The 23,128-nt window shown below is 44.3% G+C and overlaps 1 protein-coding gene across 27 annotated transcripts in view; it reads left to right on the top strand.

The window, feature by feature from the left end:
* The window catches only part of LOC100084433 (sarcolemma associated protein), a 139,378-nt gene that overhangs the window by 4,905 nt on the left and 111,345 nt on the right, over window positions 1-23,128 (top strand). The window contains exon 2 of one of the 27 annotated variants that reach the window (XM_029050627.1): window positions 17,982-18,055. The exons of the other annotated variants lie outside the window; for them this stretch is intronic. The gene's annotated coding sequence lies outside the window, so the exon portion shown is untranslated. The remainder of the gene's footprint in view (window positions 1-17,981; window positions 18,056-23,128) is intronic. 27 annotated transcript variants of the gene reach the window in all.

The following is a 23,128-nucleotide window of genomic DNA, read 5'->3' as shown; positions in this document are numbered from 1 at the left end:
TTTCCTCCGCATGGTGCCACATTACATTGGAAAAAGAAAAAGTTTTATGGTTGGGCTGGCCCTTTTCCTGGATGAACACCCTGGTCTCCTTCCCCCAGGGTTGCCACATCTGCGAGGACCAGGACAGACCAGCCAGAGCTAGAGAGGAGCATTGCTGCATTCTTCATCCTGGCCTGGCCCTGTGGCTGTGGCAGTCAGTGGCTGTGAGCAGGGGAGGCGGAGAGAGCGGTCACCTCCTCACCAGCCTCCTCTCTCCCCCTGGCCAGTCCAGGCGGGTCCCTGTGGCTGTCGTGGTTCCAGCGGGGATCAGGGGGGACTGCAGTTAGGGAAGGGGCAGTTTAGCCCTGAAACAAGTATTTAAAAAAATGAAAGCAGCACTAGCCTGGGGAGGAGAAAAGGCATTTAGGACTGGGGGGTGGGAGGCAGTGGTTATGGGGGCCAGGGGAAATAGTTGAATATGGGGGCCAGGGGAAAGAGCGGAAGCCGTGGGGAAACAGTTTGAGGAGAAGAGGGGAGGAAAGTTTAGGGTTGGAAGGGTGGAGTGGGAGGGCACAAGGTTACTCGATTGCCTGGCAGAGTCTGTAGAGTGTCCATTTTAGCTCTGATAAGGCAAGAAATGAAGCTACCTCTTAAAGTTGAAACCTATGTGTTGTAAAACTGCAAATTTAGAAATGTAAGTCGAGGACTGTTACAAGGAATACAAAATTGCCATCTCACACTATATCAACTAAAAGCACGTGAGAATCTATATGAAATTGGCACATATTGAAGGACGAATCAGGGTAATGTGGACCTTATGGTTCTCTTAAATTTGTAAGTGGCTGCTACATCCTGCACTAGCTTAGTCTGTGTGTCCTTTTGTGCCAACATCCGGTAGAATGCTTTAAAGTACAATCTGAATTGCTTCTTTACAAACCCTCCCTCCTCCTACTCCAGCCCTCCCCCCAAAAAAAACACTGGAAAGCTTAAAAGTGAACACTATTTTCTTTCTTTTACGGTATTTGTTAAGCACTTACTATGTGCCAGGCGCTGTACTAAGTGCTGGGGTAGATTCAAGGTAATCAGGTTGGACACAGTCCATGTCCCACATGGGGTTCGGTCTTAATCCCCACTTTACAGATGAGGTAACTGCAGCACAGAGAAGTTGTGACTTTACCAAGGTGACCCAGTGGGCAAGTGGACTCAGTTCTGCCATAATGTATGTGTTCCCTTCATGTTTTGGTTTGAAGGTTGTTAGGAAATTAGGGAACATGAGTCAGCATAAGGCTGTTTGGATGCAGCACGCCACTATGTTGGGAGAAACAGTTTGTGCCTCAGAATAGGTGAGTACTGCAGCACAAGTTTTCCTTTACGTGTGATTTGAATTATCACAACCCCCACTTTCTAGGAGAACTGGGTGTAGCCAAGAATTTCACCACACTGTAATATCAAATTTTCACCTGACATCCGTGGACGGCTGAATATCGGTTGGTGTGCAAGAGAAAATAATGGCAGCCCTCAGAGTGGTGGTTGACCCTGATTGTGGGTGTCACCATTAGGATTTTAATAGACTTGATGATGTATTTCCAAGCGTGGGAGGATGCTTGTGTAGTGAAGATCCAAGATGGTGGCACTCAGTACTTTGGTGACCCCAGTCGAAAATGTACTTTATACTCACCAGATATTTCACAAAGCTTCCGTGCCTTCTAGGAGGAATGAAATATAAGGAGTTCTTCTATAACATGGGGGTTGTGTTCTTGAAGAACCTTGTGTTATGGAAAAATTACATTATAGTTAGCTGATTCACTTAGAATTAATGGGGTAGAACGTAAATGTTTCAAAGAGACCACAGTGACTTGTGAAATTTGTATATAAAAACTCTTGAACTGGATTTCTAACAATAGTATGGGCAGTAAAATGACTAAATTACGCAAACGTGTTGCACACTTTTCTCCCCACTGAAAAATTCTACGATAGTTGCCCAGCCCTCTGTGCATCAAGCTGGAACTCCTGACTAATGCCTCTAAGGCAGTCAATTCTCTTCCTCTCCCCCCCCGCCACATGCACCCCCCCCCAAAAAAAAAACCTAGCCCAACACACTTCACCCTTCTAATACCAAGCTACTCTTTGTGGTCTCTCTTGCTGTCCACCTCTTGCTCGTGTCCTTTCTGGCTGGAACTCTTTCCCCCTTCACATGCCACAGACCACTACACTTCCCATTTTCAAAGCCCTTCTACAGTGACATTGATCAATCAGTGGTACTTAATCAGCGCTTATTATGTGCAGGGCACTCTTCCAGGATGCTTTCCCTGATTACTTTCTCATCTCCTCTCCCTCAGTACTGCTACTTCAAAACTTCCTTATTACTTATACACTTAGGTTCTCACCTGCTAAGCTCTTGAGTACTCACTCTGGCCTTCTCCTTGCCCGCCCCCCTCCCCCCCCCCACCTTGCAGCACCTAAGTACATATCTTTAAACTCTGTTGCTTCCCCCTTTGTGTAATTTCTTTTAAAGTATGTTTCTCCTGCTAGATTGTAAACTCCTTGAGCTCTGGGATCTTGTTTACTCACTCTGTTGCCCTACAATGCCCTGCACAGAGTAAGATTTCAATAAATGCAGTGGGCGGGTTGAAGCAGAATCTTATATAGGTACACAAATGCATTCCTTCATAGAAGCCTTTACTGTCTATTCTTTTGTATTCTAAATTACACTTTTTATTACTATTCTGAAAAGATAAAAGCAACACCTTTAAAAGGAAAGGCACTACAAAAATTCAATAAGGTTGAATTTTTAACCATCCAGTTATCGTCCTATCTCCCTACTACCCTTCCTTTCCAAAATCCTAGAACGAGTCGTCTACAATCGATGCCTAGAATTCCTTAACTCCCATTCTCTCCTAGACCCCCTCCAATCTGGCTTCCGTCCCCTCCACTCTACCGAGACTGCTCTCTCTAAGGTCACCCATGACCTCCTTCTTGCCAAATCCAATGGCTCCTACTCCATTCTGATCCTCCTTGACCTCTCTGCTGCCTTTGACACTGTCGACCATCCCCTCCTCCTCCATACCTTCTCTCACCTTGGCTTCACGGACTCCGTCCTCTCCTGGTTCTCCTCTTACCTCTCTGGCCGATCATTCTCGGTCTCCTACGCTGGAGCCTCCTCCCCCTCCCATCCTTTAACTGTTGGAGTTCCTCAAGGGTCAGTTCTTGGCCCTCTTCTGTTCTCCATTTACACTCACTCCCTCGGTGAACTCATCCGCTCTCACGGCTTTGACTACCATCTCTACGCAGATGACACGCAAATCTACATCTCCGCCCCTGTCCTCTCCCCCTCCCTTCAGGCTCGCATCTCCTCCTGCCTCCGGGACGTCTCCACCTGGATGTCGGCCCGCCACCTAAAACTCAACATGAGCAAGACTGAGCTCCTCATCTTCCCTCCCAAACCCGGTCCTCTCCCAGACTTCTCTATCACCGTGGATGGCACGACCATCCTTCCCGTCCCGCAGGCCCGCAATCTCGGTGTCATCCTTGACTCGTCCCTCTCGTTCACCCCACACATCCTATCCGTTACCAAGACCTGCCGGTTTCACCTCTACAATATCGCCAAGATCTGCCCTTTCCTCTCCACCCAAACGGCTACCTTACTATTACGGGCTCTCGTTATATCCCGGCTAGACTACCGTGTCAGCCTTCTCTCTGACCTCCCTTCCTCCTCTCTCGCCCCGCTCCGGTCTATTCTTCACTCCGCTGCCCGGCTCATCTTCCCGCAGAAACGATCTGGGCATGTCACTCCCCTTCTTAAACAACTCCAGTGGTTGCCTATCGACCTCCGCTCCAAACAAAAACTCCTCACTCTAGGCTTCGAGGCTCTCCATCACCTTGCCCCTTCCTACCTCTCCTCCCTTCTCTCTTTCTACCGCCCACCCCGCACGCTCCGCTCCTCTGCCGCCCACCTCCTCACCGTCCCTCGGTCTCGCCTATCCCGCCGTCGACCCCTGGGTCACGTCCTCCCGCGGTCCTGGAACGCCCTCCCTCCTCACCTCCGCCAAACTGATTCTCTTTCCCTCTTCAAAACCTTACTTAAAAATCACCTCCTCCAAGAGGCGTTCCCAGACTGAGCTCCTCTTCCCCCTCTACTCTGCCATCCCCCCTTTACCTCTCCGCAGCTAAAGCCTCACTTTCCCCTTTTCCCTCTGCTCCTCCACCTCTCCCTTCCCATCCCCACAGCACTGTACCCGTCCGCTCAACTGTATATATTTTCGTTACCCTATTTATTTTGTTAATGAATTGTACATCGCCTTGATTCTATTTAGTTGCCATTGTTTTTACGAGATGTTCTTCCCCTTGACGCTGTTTAGTGCCATTGTTCTTGTCTGTCCGTCTCCCCCGATTAGACTGTAAGCCCGTCAAACGGCAGGGACTGTCTCTATCTGTTGCTGACTTGTTTATCCCAAGCGCTTAGTACAGTGCTCTGCACATAGTAAGCGCTCAATAAATACTATTGAATGAATGAATGAATAAGGTTTAAATAACATATTTTAATTTTACATTTATTTTGATTTGGTGCTTAGGATACCCAACTTTTAAAAAAAAAAAAACACAAAACCCTCCCAAACTGTCAGGTTATTAATTTTTATGAGACCAAATTGTTTAGATTGTCCTTTGTAAAAACTGTTGGCTGTGATTGGATCTAAGTTTCTACTCTTTTTAATAAAAGAGTAAACAAAAGGGGCAGCCTGCCTTGTGGGCCTAAGAAGAGTAGCTCTCAGTTGAATGACTTCAGTTACTTTGGTTGTTAGGTACCGTAGTTAAGTTTTGGAAAGCATAGTAATTGATAAGATCTTTTGGATTGCTATGGTTAGGTAAGGAGTGGCCCAGGTGGGTTTTTGGTTTGGTTGTTTAGTAGATTAAGCAAAACCTGAAGGAAGATATATAGCTTTAGGCTTATCAGTCTCAGGCCCTCAACCTGGGGAATGTGAAAATTTGAGAATTGCCTCCGTGAATGTTGTTTACTAAGCATGACAGAGGATTTGAGACATGAATTGCCTTTCTCACTAGGTGGAGGTAACTGCATCAGGACTATTATCTTTGCATATTAAGAACTATTATTATTCATTATCTTAGTCGTTCTTAACCATAGAATAGTGCTTAATTTTTTTTTTTTTTGAGGACCAGCAAGGTGGGACTCAAGTGGACTTGTACCAACAGAAGACCTATGTTGGAAGGGAAAATTGAATGCAGAACTAAGTTTGTTTTGCCCTATGAATGTTTCATTAACAGTAACTAACCCTCCCAAAGCATTTGCTTTTTAAAAATGTTAAACACATGGGACATGAGGCCTGCTGTGACTTTTTTTTCTTTATAGCTTGTGGGATAGCTGGATGCATCAGGGAGGCAAGAGAAGGAAAACAGTTTCTCTACCTATTCCCTGATTCCAGTAGTTGGCTCTTGACTCCTGATCCATGCTGAAGGGACTGCTATTGCCGCTCTCCAAGAGATCCAGGAGGCCACTTACGTACGAAGTCCCAACATGCTCTGGGAAAGAGATGCAGCCCCCTCACCTTGGAGTATAGAACCAGACTGATTGGCCAAAGTCGGGGGGGGGGCGGGGTTTCTGAACTGTTTTCTCCTGCTTGTGCTGCTGTTGCTAAGGGGAAGATCATTTGGGGGTACATGGGGGTGTCTCATCTGCTTTGCTTACCTTTCTTGCCTTCTCCTTACTACTCTTGGACCACTAATGGTGTGTGTGTGTGAAAAATAGAGAATCTTCTTCACCACTTTGATTTATTTTTGTTCTATTCAGTAGTAATGTATTAGGGTGCTAATAACTCATTAGTAATTTGCGGCATTTTTGAAGTGTAGCCCACCTGTGCGGTGAGTTTGACCTACCTGAGATAAAGCAAATAAGTAAACAGTGTGTTTGTCCTCTCAAACTTTCCAGAGGTTTGCATAAGGAAGTGGGCCTAGTGTTCTTCAAAGGAGGACTAGTTAAGATAAAGTGCAGAGGTAGGCAATTATTTGGGCTAATGAGCCACTTAAAAGAATTGGTCTGACTTTCATTCTTTATTCATCTCCTCTCCCAGCTCCACGACCCTTTCTTACATATCTGTAATTTATTTATTTATATTAATGTCTGCCCCTCTAGACAGTAAGCTTGCTGTGGGCAGGAAATGTGTCTGTGTATTGTTATATTGTACTCTCCCAAGTGCTTAGGACAGTGCTGTGTACTGTGTAGTAAGCGCTCAGTTAAATATGATTGACTAAGCCAGCTAGTAGCTGCTGCACATGACTCTATAGATGCTTCAGCCACCCATCATTTGATGACTTGGATCAAGACCACGGGCTGTATTTTGCCCTACTTTGGGTTAGAAGACACTGCAAAAGGCCCAAGACGATACGTTGAAAGAATTCCCATTTTATAAAATCATTTGCCCTGCTAGCATTTAATGATCTGTGTTGCGGTCTGTCAATCCTGTTACACCAAATGGTCATCATGTGACTTTGAGCATGCATTTCAAAGATTCAAGGACTTATACATTATTTTTTCAGCTAGCATTTTTATTTTTTGCCATTGCATCTTTGTTTTAGCAGTAGATAAATCACAGCATCTGAGCTGGGTTTCTGTGCGTTGTACCAAATATCCCTTCATGTAGGAGATTGACCTGGGTTTGGAGGTATATGCAGATGGAGATGAACAGCGTTTTAAAAACCCGGTTTGCCTTTTGGTAGTTTATACAGATAATAAAAATGAAAGCGGTACTTTTTTTGAACTTTGATTACCTCATGAAAATTGGGTTAGAACAAAGAGGATTGGTTCAAAAGTATTGCTTCTTTATTTTACCTCAAAACCAAAGTGTCACTGAAAGCCTTGTATCTACCCATTTTAAGTTTGATAGTAGTGTGATGGCTCAAGGGAGCAACATTATGCCACTTGCCAGATGATTCTCACCAGATGTTTATAAGCAGTAGAGAACAATTTCTGAATACCTTATGGTGACAGAGGGTTCCGTGTTCACAGGCACTTAAGTAGTATGTATGGCCACTCTACTGCTGACGTAAGGCCCATTAAATATTAGGCAGAGAGTTTCAAGAGAGGAGAAACCACCTCAAGCCTTGTTGTTTAATTTGGTCAGCCTACAACTACAGTTGCCCCCAAATGCAAGAGATGGATTGGCGTTTAAATGGGATTGCCACTTTATAGTCTGTGAATTATGATGGTGGGTTTCAGAAAACTCATAAACATTGAACAGGAATTGGAATACTCCAAAATTTGTGCATGCTGGTTCCAAGAGTGTTAACAGGTGAGCAGAAAGAAAATCGGAAGCGCATTTGTTTTGGAGCTCTTGGGATGCTGAGAAGCCAGAGGTGCGGCGCTTCTGTTGTGCACTATCACAGGTGAGGAGATCTAACATTACTATTATGCTTCTCAAATCGAGTGTCACCAACAAAGAAGAAAGCCACCTTCTACCAGTTAAGTCATGGCATGTGTGGGACAGAGAAGGGGTCCCGTTTGCTGATTTCTTGCCAAAAGGTGCCAAGATGAACTCGGTGCAGTATCCGAAGACCTTAAGGTACTGGAAAAATGTGCACGAAGAGCATGTCTCGATTGAAACGTGAACGAGTTGCTGCTTCCGCACGGCGAAGCCCAGGCTCACATCAGCCGGCCCCCTGGAGAAGCTATCACGGCCTCCACGCTCTCCTTTCCTGTCTTATTAATGGTTTGGACCTCCCACCTTTTCGATTTCCCACTCTTGGGCCCACTAAGGGATGGATGACATTGGCAACGTTTTGAAAACAGGCTGTATTTGAAATATGATTTTTCCAGTGCTGGTATTTATCATCACCTTCAACAGTGGAGCAAAGGAACTTGAGAGCAGACGATTAAAGTAGAAGACACAGTGCCTGGCCTTGGAGTTTACAATCTGATATGCACCCGGTTTCACTTTGACCAAAATGCATTGGAAGTGAAGGAAACTAGACCGGAAAATAATTAGCCATGTAGGTGGGCATAGTGCATGTCATTTTTACTGGAATATTTAGTGAGAAAACAAGCCATTCACTTTGTATGACCCCTTCTGTGAATTGTTAATATCTTCATACTTTAAATCCAGGAATTTACTATGTATACATATTGAAGTTTTTGAAAATACCTTTAGGCTTTTCAGGCAAATGTTTTAGTTTGGCTTTTTAACTGCAGATCGGTTTAAATGATGACTCAGACCAGACTTGTGATTTTTCACATATGGAACCCAACTATTTTTTATGTATTTTGCAGATGTTCTGTGGGTCTGAGTGAGATATGGTAAATATGCATGTGATGCAATATCTCTCTTTTTAATGGGATGTTTATAAAGTGATTGCGTGAAATGCTGTCCTACATATTGCAGTAGAAGTAAGAATTAATGTCTATTAAATACTTCTTTGATATGGTAGTTTTCCATAGCCTTTTATTGTTGTTGATTTTTTTTTTGTGGGTGACTAATGGCAATTAAAAATGAATCCCCTAGTTCTCAATTGTGATTTTGCCACCATCAGTCATCCATTTAAGGATGGCCATGGAGTGGATTAGGTTTGAATCCCAAAGCCTGAGATCAAATGATGTTTTTTTTGTTGTTGGTCCATTTCTTGGTTTTTTAAGGATTCTGTTTAGCAGGTTAAAAGAATCCTTGTTAGTGGCTTTCAGAAATGTATGCACAACCAAGAATCCCTCTTAGGAGAAAGCTGTGTTTGGTCATGTGGAGTTTTTTTGCAAGTAGGGCTGGTGCTAGTATTTTGACAGGCCTAGGCAAAATGGCATGTCGTGGCCCTGGTTCTTCAGGGGGAGGGGTAATGAGGAACAGGATGGGATTAAAGACTGACTGTTGAAGTTTCCATCCTTCCCTGGATCAAGTCTAGGAGACATTGATTCTGGGGCCCAATACCACCCTGAGCTTGGCTTTGGAGCAGGATGCTTTAAGGAGAGAAGCTACTACATGATTATGTGTTTATACTCTTTTTAAACCCTTTTCCCCAGTCTGGGGCCCTCACTTGCCTGGGATCACCAAACACTCACATTTTCGGAATGAGGAGGAGAGAGGCAGGGGTCTCTGTTTGTGGAGAAGGATGGTTCCTAGAAATGGAACTCGAGGTGACCTTGTGTTTGTCCTTCCCCTAAAACCAACTCTGTCCCCAAGCTGTGAGGAACTATATTGTTTTATTTAAGTGCAGATTCTGGTATTTTAGTATGCCTTTATATAAATATACTAAATTCACTTTCTAGGTTTGGAGAATTTCCAAGTTTAAATGCATTGGTCATTTGAGAAGCTGGAACCAATATTGTGTGTCCTACAATTGGGACCCCTAATGTTTGCACCTTATACGTATTTAAAAAAATGAAAGATTAAACACAGCGGTCATTTTATAATAAAATTGAGTGTGCACTAGAAAGAGGAATGTTGGGTGGAGAAATAGTTGTAGTGAGTGCCGATCAGTGTGGGAAGTGGAAAGAATCTGTGTGGGCATGAATACATTAGTCTGTCTCACTTTTTTTTTTCCCCTAGCTTAATATGGTTGCCTTCTCCTCTTGGACCTTCCTTTTACTAAATGACCATAACTTAAATCAATTGTTAAAGTATTTGTAGAAAGTCTCCGGAAGGTTCTAAACCTTACCTTGGTATCATCTTTTTTTTAAAATGGTGTTTGTTAAGCACTTACTTTGTGCCAAGACCTGTATTAACTACTGGGGTAGATAGAAGCTAATCAGGTTGGACACAGTCCCTGTCCCACATGGGACTCACAGTCTTAATCCCTGTTTTACAGATGAAGTAACTGAGGCACAGAGTAGTGAAGTGACTTGCCCAAGGGCACACAGCAGGCAAGTGGCAGAGCTGGGATTAGACCCCAGGTCCTTGGGACGCCCGGCTGTATCCACTAGGCCAAGCTTATCCAATATGTCCCTCTCCTTCTCGCTGTCACTGTCTCAGTCCTTCTGCTTTCATAGCAGTCCCTGCCCTTTGTGCTGGATCCTGTTCCTCCTGAAACACAGCCTTTTTAGTTAATAACTGCCTGAGTCATCTCAGAGTTTAAGTGCTCCAGCACTAATAATAATAATAATAATAATGTTGGTATTTGTTAAGCGCTTACTATGTGCTGAGCACTGTTCTAAGCGCTGGGGTAGACACAGGGGAATCAGGTTGTCCCATGTGGGGCTCACAGTCTTAATCCCCATTTTACAAATGAGGTAACTGAGGCACCGAGAAGTTAAGTGACTTGCCCAAAGTCACACAGCTGACAAGTGGCCGAGCTGGGATTTGAACCCATGACCTCTGACTCCAAAGCCCGTGCTCTTTCCACTGAGCCACGCACTAGTGACCTAGACAGAGGCAACCTCAACTTCATGCATATTGTGTGTAATAATATATTTGTGTGTGTGTGTACACATAAATATATGTATTATGTACATATATATATGTGTGTGTATAGTACATATAAAATCCAGTAGGAGCCTTGGGAACTAAGCCTAAGTCATTACATTGGCATGGAGTGGCACATCATTAATAAACTTGATAGTATTTAACTCAAAAGAAAATTATTATTTTTAGACTGGGGGTTATGGAGGTTTGTGAAAATGAAATAGGATTAAGTATTTAGATTACTTAATACATAATAATGGTATTTGTTAAGTACTTACTATGTGCCAAGCACTGTTCTAAGTGCTGGGGTAGATACAGGGTAATCAGGTTGTCCCACTTGGGGCTCATAATCTTAAACCGCATTTTAGAGATGAGGTACCTGAGGCACAGTCAAGTGAAATGACTTGCCCAAAGTCACACAGCTGACAAGTGGCGAAGCCGGGATTAGAACCCACGACCTCTTGACTCCCAAGCCAGTGCTCTTTCCACTAAAGCCACACTGCTTCTCTCTTACATGCTGCTTCTACGTGTTTTTAAGGTTGGAGCCGTAGAATACACTTCCATTCGTAAACTCTTCCTGCCCACCAGGCGGTGAACATCATTGAAAGCCTCTGAGGTAGTCAGTGAGGCTCTGCTGTATGCAGAAGACCGTGCTCTTGAGGCATATACCCAAGATGATGTGCAAAAGGTCACAAATTACAGGTCCAGCAGAGAACGCTTTGGGCCAACAATATGTCCAAGGTTATATACCAGCCCACACCTCAGAAACCCTATACTCAACCAAAGATTTTCATCGGCGACAGAGACTGTAAAGCAGTCGTCAAAATTCAGTTACCAGTCAGCACGTTATTCAGCATAGCCTAAATAGACGTAGTAGAAAATCGAATCAAAAGGGCCAGCAAGACTTTTGGTAGATAGACCGTGTGTGGTGACAATGGGGCATTAAGGTCCATACCAGGTCGAAGGTCTGTCAGGCTGTTTTGACGCTCGTCTTCCATCTGTTGGGGAGACACAAACCAGATACAGGTGGCACATCTACTTCTGGAGCGATTTCACCAGCATCACATATGAACTAGATCCAAGATCAAATAGCAACACAAGATTTATCAACCACCAGGTCTTGGAGCACAGTTACCAAAGATTTGCTGGGTGGGAGGTGTGAGAAGAGTGGACAATGAGATACCTGTTGCAGCTGCCAAAGGGTGAATTGACGGTGGCGGGGGGCATAGGAGCAGTGGCATGTATTGAGTGCTCATACTTGGCACTTGGGAAGTACAGAATAACCAAGCGGTACATTTCCTGTCCACAAGAACCTACCTCTGAGACAGACATAATTAACTTGCTAAATCTGGAGGGGGATTGTTCTCTTTGAGAAAGGATTTACAAAGACTGGGTTACAAAGAAGTAGGCTCAAAAAACAAAGACCTGCTCTCTGAGTCAAATGCATTAGCACAGAAAGGAACTATCTTTACATGTTTCCAGTGTGGAAAGGGATGTTGCTCATATGTTGGAATTAATAATCATAATGGTACTTGTTAAACCGACTACACTAAGCACTGAGATGTGTACAAGATAACCAGGTCAGCCACAGTTCCTGCCTCACATAGGGCTCTTGGTCTAAGTAGGAGGGAGAACAGGTATTAAATCCCCATCTTAAAGATGAGGAGATATAGGCCCAGTGAAGTCAAGGGACTTGCCCAAGGTCACACAGCACTTCAGTGGCAGAACCAGGTTTACAAAACCAGGTCCTCTGAACTCCCAGGCCTGTGCACCGTCCACCAGGACACATTTCTTTTCTTCATAAACAATTGCATACATGGTTAGGGTCTCAAGATCATGTTTTAAAAATGAAGGGCTGACATAAGTATGTGCCTCTGTTTATAGCAGGGCTAGCCTATGTAATGGATCTATCTTCTCTCGGGATTAAGTCTAACTGCTAATTGGCAATAAAGCCTTGAAATGAAAGTAAAGCATTATTATATTAAACACTATGTGCCAAGCACTGTACTAAGCACTGGGGTAGATACAAGATGAGCAGGTGAGAGACAGTCCCTGTCCCATTTGGGACTCACAATCTAAATAGGGAGTAGGATTTAATCCCCATTTTACAGATGAGGAAACTGAGGTACAGAGAAGTTTAAGCATCCAACCATTACCACAGATCATTTCTTTAGCTTTTGATAGTTGTCATTCAGTTTCCATAGGCATTTTGCATCTGATTTTCTGATTATCTTAAGAGTTAATTTTCTTGGCATCCAAACACATCCCATCCTTTACTGATTAACCTATCCAGTTCACTTGTCAATCTTTAGAAAGTTTATGTGTTAAGATCGACTTTCTTCATTTCTGTGAAACATATCCATTTATAGGAAGAAAAGTATTCTCACTTCATTTTTAGCTTAGTCATGGCATCATCCTTCTTTTCCCCATTCCCTGACACTGTGGAAAAAAAAAACAAACCCAAAGGACTGTGGTACCTGATGTGTTGTTAATCAATGCTTGTTTCTTGACTTTCCAACTACCTCAATCTGAATCATTTGAGTGGGATGCCTGATCAAAAATAGAAGTTCCAACCAGTTGACTTTTATTACTACAGAAAATCGATAGACTAATTTTTAAGAGAATTAAGAGTGTTTCTGAATGTCACTATTTAAGAAAGCTTTTTAAAGCATTGGTTATGGTCGTCATTTTTGGCGTGTATCCTTCACGACAGTCTGATGAGTGTGTGGTCGTTTACATACTGAGAGGCAAAATCACTTGCCCAAGGTCACACTGCAAATTGTTGGCAAAATTCTGTTAGAATTTGCAGTATTGTTTCTAGTCTTCATACAGTTAAACCTTGATTTCATGGTTTACAACCATATAATTTAGATTTTTTTCATATTGAAAAATGATCAATCAATGGTATTTACTAAGTGTTTACAGTATACAGAGCTCTTAACTAAGTGCTTGAGAGAGTACACTTTACGAGTTGGTAGACACATTTCCTGCCCACAACAAGCCTACTGTCTTTCCAGATCTTTATACGTTACATCTATTTCAGTTTGATTTTTCTCTGTGAAAGGGAAAGCTCAATTGTTTCAATTGTAACTTCTCTTACACAGTGTTTTGAGTGTCACGGCTGGGATTTGCACATTAATCACATTCATTCCGTCATATTTATTGAGTGCTTACTGCGTGCAGAGCACTATACTAAGGGTTTAGGACTGTACTAAGCACCTAACGCTATTCGTTCCAGGACAGTCCAAATTTTTAAGACTGGGGAAGGGGTGTGGATGTGTTCACACTGGATATTAGGAGGTTCGAGCTGACAGCACAGATTCCGTGGCTAATAGCAATGATTCTAAAAAAGTTAAAATGAAAATTGCCGTGTCAAAGTCCTGTTACCGTATCTCAAACCTACGAGATGGTATTCATGTCCTCTAGCACCCTGTATTGTACTCACATTGTGAAATAGAGCTCCATGCATGGGCACATATTTAGAGACAGAGCCTTGGTCAGTTATTAGATTCTCACACGTGATGAGTGGATGAGTGAATGTAGCTCCTCTTGGCTCCCAGTCTGAATCTTGAATTTGTGGGTGCACCCAGGTGTCACCTAGGAGACTGGCAACTGCCCTTGTGTACTGTAGGGCATTTCAGATCATGAAGGAATATAATAGTAACTTCCATCTCCTCCCAAAGGTTCTGTAGGAGTAAAACATGCAAAACCTTCCTTGTAAGGTAGCAGAATCATCTTCTGCCTCCCCTAACTGTGATCACAGGTGGTAAGGTGGGTGCTGGGAAGGAGAGGCTGGGGAATGGGAGTAGATATAGGAAAATGGCCTCTGTCCCCAGGTTGGGGAAGAGGAAGCCTACATTTTTGACCATTTCCCCCTCAAATCCTTCTGAATTTAGGCTTATGTGTTTGTGGACAGAAACTCATTCTCATTTGTTTGTCCAATGATATTCCTTCTCCTCTCCTTAAAGCCCCAAAGCATGCTGAAGGGTATAATCATCTTCCTGTATAATAATAGCATAGAAATAATGGTAAAAATACATAAGCTTTTGCTAGAAAACGGAGCATACTTGGACTCAGCAGGAGGTGTTGAGGCCACCGGTATTTGAAATAAGCCAAATCAGAATTTGGGCAAGAGAACACTGGTTACTGATTTGAACTAGAAATTCCCTGACAGTATGTAAAGTGCCTGATAAAGAATCATGGAATTATTTCCATTTAGTGTTGAATCGGCTCTTTCTCAGGCTCTCAACTGGCCAGGGGTAATGGAGTCAGGGGGTCTTCCTTGTAAAGATAGAAAGTCCCATCTCCGATTAAGAATTCTCCCTGACGCAGTGCCACAGTGATCATGGAGCCTGCAAAAGATAAGAGGTCTAAAAAAGATAAAGCCCAGTTTAATGATATCATGCCCAAGGCTTATCCCCATGTAATTGAGAAGGTTGGTAAGGGACCATGCTTTGGCCCCCCTTTCAAGCTACTCATAGACATGATTAAACTCTGTTTCTCAGAGTATCACGGTGGATCACAGGTTATGGACTGTTGTGTAGGTTTGAGCCAACAGAAGAGAAATGGAGACGAGTGAGGCCACTTTGGGTTCCGGTGACTACAGATTTCTATTCCAAAGCAGTTCTGTTGTTAGAGTCCATATAGAGACAGTAGTGCTTCACAAAGGTGGATGGAGAGGACTAAGTAGTCACCTGGCAAGTGCTGGTCAGTGCTGCCTCTGCGGCAATATGCCTTCTCTCAAAATCATGATGTCCTTATACCTGTATTGCTTTAAGTGTCTTGTGCAGGCCAGAGCTCAGGCATCCCACCCACCCTGGTTTCGGTCTAGGCTAAACATCTGAGATTAGCGCAGATATGAGCTGCATTAGAAGTGGCCTGGGACTAAAAGGCCATGGCCATTTAGGTCTGGCCTGGGTTTACCTCTTGACCAATTGATATACTTGAAAGTAGGGCGTAGGGGATTGAAGAAGTGACAGCAAGGCATCTGAACCCAGCTAGGTTCAAATTTACCCCCAGCCTATGGGATGTTAGCTTGGGAATTGTGGACCCAGAACATGTGAGCCAGGCCTGGCCCTTGCAGAGTTCTAGCTGGTGATTCCTCTAATTGCCTGGTCTGGTAAACTGATGCAATTTATCAGGAACAAAGTCTTCCACATGAGGAATTTTATTAGGCCCTCTGAAATGGGCTCAAAGATGGACAAGAGAGTTCTGCAGCAACTGTATGGATGCCTCAGGGGGCTGGGTGGGCGAGTGTTCAAGTTGCTGCGGCCCTTTCTGAAACCTTAATTCACAAGTAGTTCTCTCAACCTTTTCGCTCCTATTGCGATTGGAAGACTGAGATTTTCTACTGGACCGTCGTACTAGACATGGGAGGAGTGGGATGACTGAGACGTAGCAGGTAACAACCTGTGTTTTGGACTTGGCAGCTGGTAAGGCACAGGGGTGGTTTTGCACATCGATGCAAGAATCTCCTCCACTTCAGGACGTAGGTCCGTATGGTAGGGTGCCTGTGCTAACAATAGCATTGCCAATAGTTGATCCGATGGATTCCGCCTACTTAACTTCCCCTTTTCAGCAGTTTTATCGAGAGGGCCAGGGGTCGCTGGATGGGGCGGAGTGTAGTTCTGTCCCGAGACAGCAGGTGCAGAGTGTTCACTAGGCGAATCGGCCATTCGTGCTCTTCTGGGGGACTGTGGACAGCCGTTCCTGGTGGTGCCAGAAGAGGGCAGTCAAGGTCATGTGACCCACCTGTTGAGAAGAAGGGTGCCCACAGAGAAAGCAGTGTTACTGTGGCTCCCCTCTTAGTGTACTGCAAAAGCACCCTCCATTGTAGTCCCCAGCAGAGTGGAATTGTTTGGGGTTGGTCTTTGAGACAAACAAGTTGACCGCTGGAATGCTTCACCCCTGAAAGAGGTGAGCTGCCAACTGCTTGTTCACTTTCCGCTTTTGGAGGTTGATCTTCTAAAACTGGGTGGCGTTTTAGTCCACTTGCTTCAGGAGCCACAGCGGAAGGGCAGTCTGAAAGTCTGTAGCCTCAATTGGAAAGCAATCTAGCCTTGAGCCACAACACCACTGAAGAGGACATGTTCTCCCCAGAACTTCTCTGCCAAAGTGACTTGGGGTTCTCTGAGACTTGCAGGTCCTAAGTAGTGGATCTCCGGTAGCCTCTGAAAGTCTTCTACCCAGCTGGGTAATTCCTGAACAGCACTAGACAGGGCATGCTTTTGGAGATTTGCTTTACCGTGGCCAGATGCTTGAGAGGTGGGGCGATGAAGCGATGACTGCATCTAGGGATTGGAATGGAAGGGAGAGCTAGCCCTGACATGTTTGAAATCAGAAGAAAGTAATCAGGTGAGGCAGGCCGGTCCAGTGGGTGGAAGTCAAGTAGGCAAGATGAAACAGGATCGTTTCAGACAGGGAGAGATATCAGCACAGTCAACAAACTGGTAGTTGGCCAACAGGATTCAGTTAGATAATTGTATTTATTGAGTGCTTACTGCATCGGGAGTGTACAATGTAACAGCAAACAGGCACATTCCCTGCCCACAGTGAGCTTACAGTCTAAAGGAATTAGACCTAGGACCTCTAACTTCTCCCCCTACCCTCTAGCCCCATGACATTCTGGCTTTGTCTTGACCTTGGAGGAGCTAAGCAAAAATGGGTGGAAGGTGGAACCTAATGCTGGGAGGTTGAACCCTCAGGGTACCGGGAGATCCTTACCTAAAGGTTACTTCTAGGTGACTATGTTGTCGTGGCGTAAGACTTCGGTAGAGCTAATATTCTTCCCCCATTTCCTCGGGGGAGGGGGCAGGAAGGAGGATTGTAAACAGGCAAATTTGGTCCAATTCCAGAGGCAGAACAAGTGAACCAACTTAAGCTCTCCCAGAGGCCACTGATCGGTAAGGGAAAGGCCAAGAATGGCTCCCTGATCAGTCTAGAGGCTGAAAGAAATTGATTAGGTCATTCCACGATTGATTGATTTTGTTAACTTTCAGGGAACTGCAAGTTACCATCCTTAATAACATCAGCTAGTTGGAAGAATATCGAATTTTCTCCGTAGACATTTTACTACCTGACATCTGCATTAGCTGTTCTGTTATTTTAAAAAAAGAATGTTAGATTTTTGCTTCGCAGTAAGGAGAGCACGACTTATAGAGTGTGTGGGATGTGGAATGCTGCTATAGCCAGAAATGGAGCTAGATACTGTACATGTGGTCTGGTTTTGGAGGGGAGGGTGGGGTGTGGAGAAACAGTGAATGGCAGTTGGAGGCCTTGGCCGTGCTAGTTGGAAGAGGGTCGGGGGTCCTTCAGCTAGAAATCTCAGACTGACTTTACTAAAAATAACCGGAAAACCAACAGCCGTCGCTTTCAGTGCATTACCCGGTGTAACGTAGGGCTGATGTTGGACTAGTGAAGATCACGTAACTTGGTTTGAGTTTATTGTTGGTTACAGGAGAGTGCTTTTCTTCAAAGATGTTTTGTCTTCTGTTGGGAACAAAATTGCAGCTGTACTATTATCAGATTTCCGTTTTTTTTATGAATTATATTTAATTCTTGTTTAAACTAGCTTAAATACTTTCTCCTGCTGCCATTGATCTTTCTGCCCAGATCTGACACTGAGGAATCAGTCAACTGAGAAAAGTTGGTGAATTATCACTGAAGAAAATGTTGATTCTTCAAAGGTGAGTAAAGGATCTATTAGATGATCACTCCACTAACTGCTCCCAAGTGCCCCGGACATGCTCCTGCGAAAGCTGCAAAGGCTACCTGTTAGGAAGTTCAGGAAGCCTGTTCTTAAGGGAACCAGGCTCCGTCCCTCCCCTGTGGCACTAGCCAGGGTAGCCCCCTTTCTTTTCAGTTTTCTCCTGATGGTGAAGAGTCAAGATCTGCAGGAAACCTCGACAAGGACTTGAGGAATTAAGGTAAGTAGCCAGGCTTGGGGACGGGGGTGGAGTGCAGCTCTCCTCTGATCCCCAGCCAGTAACACGATTATCTCTTGTGGCTTTCGCCCCTCTAGTCTCCACTGCTTGCAAGTGGCTCAGGCCCCCTCCCCGCCTCAGTGCCTTCTCCCTCTAGGGGCAGTCACTGCTGAGAGGGTTGTCCTGGATGATCGCATTTGTAGGTTGGGAGCTACTTGCTAAAGTCATGCCGTCTTTGGGGATCAACTCTGCCCTCCTTTGGTAAAAAAAAAAAAGTGAGCCTAGGGAAGCTTGTGCTCCCCGTGGCCTTGGATAGGCACCCCTCCCTCCCCAGCCTCTTACAGTTACCTGTAAGGGAAGGGCCCCAGCAGCCCAGCCGTGGGAGCAAACTGTCATAGATCGCCGTGGCAGCAGCTAAAGCAGGCTTAAGCCATGCTTGGCTGGATCCCCACCCTCTCAATTCCTCTTCATCCTGAACCTCTTATGGGTGACTGGGGGACTCACTTCCCAGCTACTGGCTAATATGAGTCTATTAAGGTAGCACAATAGATGTATTTCTCCGCTGAATACCTAAGGAGAATATGACATGCGTCCTGCCTGACTTTATTTTATTTTATTTTTTTCAGTTGAGGTCACCTAAAACTTCAGAGTCATCCCTGGCTATTAGCTCATTAAAAGTTTTTGGGAAAAGGAAACTTTCCCAGCAGTAAGCACAAAGCAAGTTTGTAGACTGGGACACCAAGTCCAGGGGGGACGATGGGGGCCATTGCTCCCAGGGGATTGAGACAGCCTTGCCCACAGCTGTAAACCGGGAAGTGGCCGGGAGTTGGAGCTATTGCAAGGCCCCAGACCCTAACCCTCTCCCGTCCCCAGCCTCAGAGGGGATTATGCGCGCTAGGCCCCGCCCGTTCCCGGCCTCCGGGGAACGGGTGAGCCAGGTGCTGCCCATCTTTGGCTTCAAGTGGGGCATGAGAGCTCTCAGTCCTGCCCAACCCGCCTGATTCCCCAGTGGGGAATAGGCTTTCCTGCTCAACCCTTTCTATCCCCAACCTCCAGTGGCAGGCAGACTTCCTCCTAAACCACAGCTGCTTTCCCAGCATCCTTCTAGCCCTCCACACGTTTGGGTGTCCTCCCATCTGATCCCGTGTACGTGGGTGCCAGTCTCATTTTGCCCTCAGTCATCCCCCTGAGAACTCTCCCGTTTTGCCTCTGTGCTCAAAATGAAAAGTTGGCACCCCTGCTTCTAGCCATACTTTTGGAAACTGTTTCCTTCATTTTCCTGGGGTGTAATTTGTGACTTTTTAAATTAGTTTTTGTCGTACTGCTTGAGCTGTTTGCAGATGTCGCCGTCTCTTTTGGGTAGTTCAGCTGTATCTGAAACAGCATACTCAAGTACTGTAAAAGGCAGTTAAAACTGCTTTGAGAAAGTTAATGGACTTTCACCCAAAGGGGGGAGAGAACTAACACTCTCCCTCCCACCTCTCTCTCTCTCTCTCTCTCTCTCTCTCTCATTCTCCCCCTCCCCCTCTCTCTCAATATCCTGGATAGGCAGCTGATAGCCTTCATGTGGTCAATATTATGTTTCATCCTTTGCAAGCATTTAATCATAATTTATAAGCTCCAGCTACAGAACGTCATCCCCAAAGTGTAATATTTAGCATTTTAGTTTTTAAATGATGGAAGTGGTATGCCATTTAGGAGCTTTGGTAGATTAATCTTTTTTTAAAAGAACTTCAATTTTAACTGGTTTCTCAAGCCTCTTTTCAAGAAGAGAAATGTGATCCTTTTTCTCTTTCGTTTTTCCATGATTAGTAACAAACTAATGCTAGCATAGGTGCGCGGGACTTTGAACTGCAGCCCAGTGACTGAGGAGGAAGGAGATTTTCTGAGCACCCTGCTGACAGGATTGAAGTTTTGGTGTTAAAAAGTAATTAGCTCATTAGTTGAGAAGCAGTGTGTACTAGTGGAAAGAGCATGGGAGTGGGAGTCAGAAGGACCTGGTTTCTAATCTCGGCTCCTCCACTTGTCTGCTGTGTGACCTTGGGCAAGTCATTTCAATTCCAGTGCCTTGGTTACCTCATCTGTAAAATAGGGATTAAGACTGAGCTCTCTGTGGGAGATGGACTGTGTCCCAACCTGTTTAGATTGTATCTACCGCAGTGATTAGTACACAGTACATGGCACATAGTGCTTAGCAAATGCCATAAAAAAGTCTGCAAAACTGACAATATTGAGACTAGTTTCTCTGAGGAACTAGAGTAATAAGAAATGAAAGACAAGTGGAAGGAAGTTTAATAATAGTAAACCCAACTCTCCCAGTGCAGAAGTATATTCTGTGAAGGTAAGTTAGGCAGTTAGTAAGTTCCTCTGACCTAGTTAGGGTAATTGCTACAAATTTTAGGGATGGGAAAAACGGAGGCAGTGAAAGTTGGGAGTTGTCTCAAGTTGCAGGGCATAGAGAGGCCAGTATTTAAGAGATATCCCATCAGTACAGCCACTCTTGAGGGCAAGTGATTTATGCTAAATTAGGCTCTCTGAAATCTTGCTGAGCAGAATAAGACTCAGTTGCCATTAAGTTTGAGTATTGCTAGTGTTGCTGTACATGACGATGATGTCATCGGGCGAATGTGGAAGGTGAATTAGAAGTTGCCGAGCAAGTGGTTGTGCTATTTGAGAAGTTGCCGAGCAAGTGGTTGTGCTATTTGGCCCTCAGGCAGATGAGGCCTTTGATGTGAATCAACAAATATTTGTTGTATACCCCTCCAGTGCATAGCACTTTACTATAAAAACCTTTGTGTTGCGAAAATGGAGTTATCCGGACTCCTCCAGGATGTTCGTGTTTGTCCAATAGATGTAAAAAGCACAACACGCTAAATGCTGTGTTTAGTGTAGTGCAGGACTTGAGAAGCTAAGGCAGAGTGGCGTACTGACGTCAGAGTGGAAACACCAGTATGTACACCTCTTGACCTCCAAATACTGAACTCGCTACTGTTTGAGGGACTTGTCAGCCCTTTAATTTTTGACTATCTTTTTTATTTACAGACAGAATACATATAACCATCCAGAAAATCCTCTTATCCAGAATGTTCTCCATTTGGATTGAATTAAGTGCTTTTCTCCTGCTGTGGCTAGTGTATTTTAGCTAATCAACTGATCTGGGAAACTGTTCTGTCCTCTTAACGGTTAGAATGTGAGGTCACAAGAATAGTAGTTCTCCTCTGAAGACAGGGCCATTTTATTTATTGGGCAGGGTGGTCACTTGCCCAGGACCTTCCATCCTTCAGATTTCAGGGAGATCCACTGCCACTATATGACAGCTCATGCCCCTTGCTTTCAGTCCTACCTGTGACAGGTTAAACTATCCTATCTAAAAAATAGTCCTGGGAGTTATAGTAATGACCATGGCACTTAAGTGCTCACTAAAGGCCAAGCACCATGCTAGATACAAAATCTTCAGATCGGTCACGGTCCCTGGTCCATACAGGGTTTACAATTTGAAGTTAGGGAGAGCTTACATTTTAACCCCATTTCAAAGATGAGAAAACCAAGGCACAGAGGCTAAGTGACTTGTCCAGATTTACACAGCCAGCTAGTGGCCGAGCTGGGATCGCAACACAGTTCTCTAGACACTCAGTTCCGTACTTTTCCACTAGGCCATGCCTAATTAGGGTTGATTGTCCAAATGAGGCATATTATTTTTTCCAAACATGGGCACCTTACCACCAGAGACAGCTCAATTAACAGGCACCTCAGTCCCACCTTACATGGACAATCTTGGCTCTTTGATTCCATATGTGGAAGAAATTTAGCATGTCTGAGTTTCCCTTATGTGTGCGGAACACTCCTGTTTATCAGATTAGCAAAAAAATCCTTCTCCCTGTTGCAGTCCTTGGCCCTCAGGCTTATTTGATGTAATCCCTCTTGGTTTTTGCAGAGGTTCTATTCTCACCTGACTAGGAAACAGTCCTCTGAATGGGAGGCCAGTCTTCACGGTGGCCTCTGCAGCCTCCTTGCAGACTTTGTCGCAGACCCTACTGAATGATTATTATGCAGAGGTCCCTGCTGGTCAACCCAGAATCCTAGATAATCCTAGATAAACCTTTAACTAAATCTTGCAAGTTTCACCTTTACAGGGAGCTATAAACAGGACTTGTTTCAAATCATTCATTCAGTAGTATTTATTCACTAAATGAGCAGCCAGAACCTTGTTGTGTATATACTGGATATGGAATTATTACTTTTTTTGACTTGGCATCCTGATGGTTCAACCACAATTAAAAAAAAAAAAAACAAACCTCATCTTTTTGATAAATTGTTTCATCAGCATACTAAGAGTTAAAAAAAAAATTACAGTGGTCTGCACACAGTAAGCTTTCAATAAATACGATTGAATGAATGAATGAATGAATGAATGAAGTAGCTCCTTCATGTATTTAGAAGAAATGAAGGAAAAGAGAGACATAGAACTCTAGGGTATTTAGTTTGTAGTGATTGGAAAAAAAAATTGCCAGTGATTGAATGTGTGTATATGAAAGCCTGCCGGGCATTGCTCTGCTCTGTACTTATGTTTTTAGTTTGGAAAAGAATAGACAACCATAAATTATTTAAATTGTAGAAATCTGCTCATTCATAATAAGCCTGAATACCTTACTTGAATCAGAATAGGATACTTCACAGTGTAGGTCTTTGGAAATAATATTGTCCCTCTCTCACACCCACTGAACTGCATCCGCATTAGCAGCAGGAGGGTAGGAAGGACAGAGAGGACATGAACCGTGCATCGGTGCTCTGAAGCCAGAACAAAACAAGCATAGCCAAGGGAGGAGACTTTGAGTG

Source organism: Ornithorhynchus anatinus, chromosome X1 (assembly GCF_004115215.2).
Source record: "Ornithorhynchus anatinus isolate Pmale09 chromosome X1, mOrnAna1.pri.v4, whole genome shotgun sequence".
NCBI classification, from domain to species: Eukaryota; Metazoa; Chordata; class Mammalia; order Monotremata; family Ornithorhynchidae; genus Ornithorhynchus; species Ornithorhynchus anatinus.
This window is presented reverse-complemented; position numbering and strand designations above follow the sequence as displayed.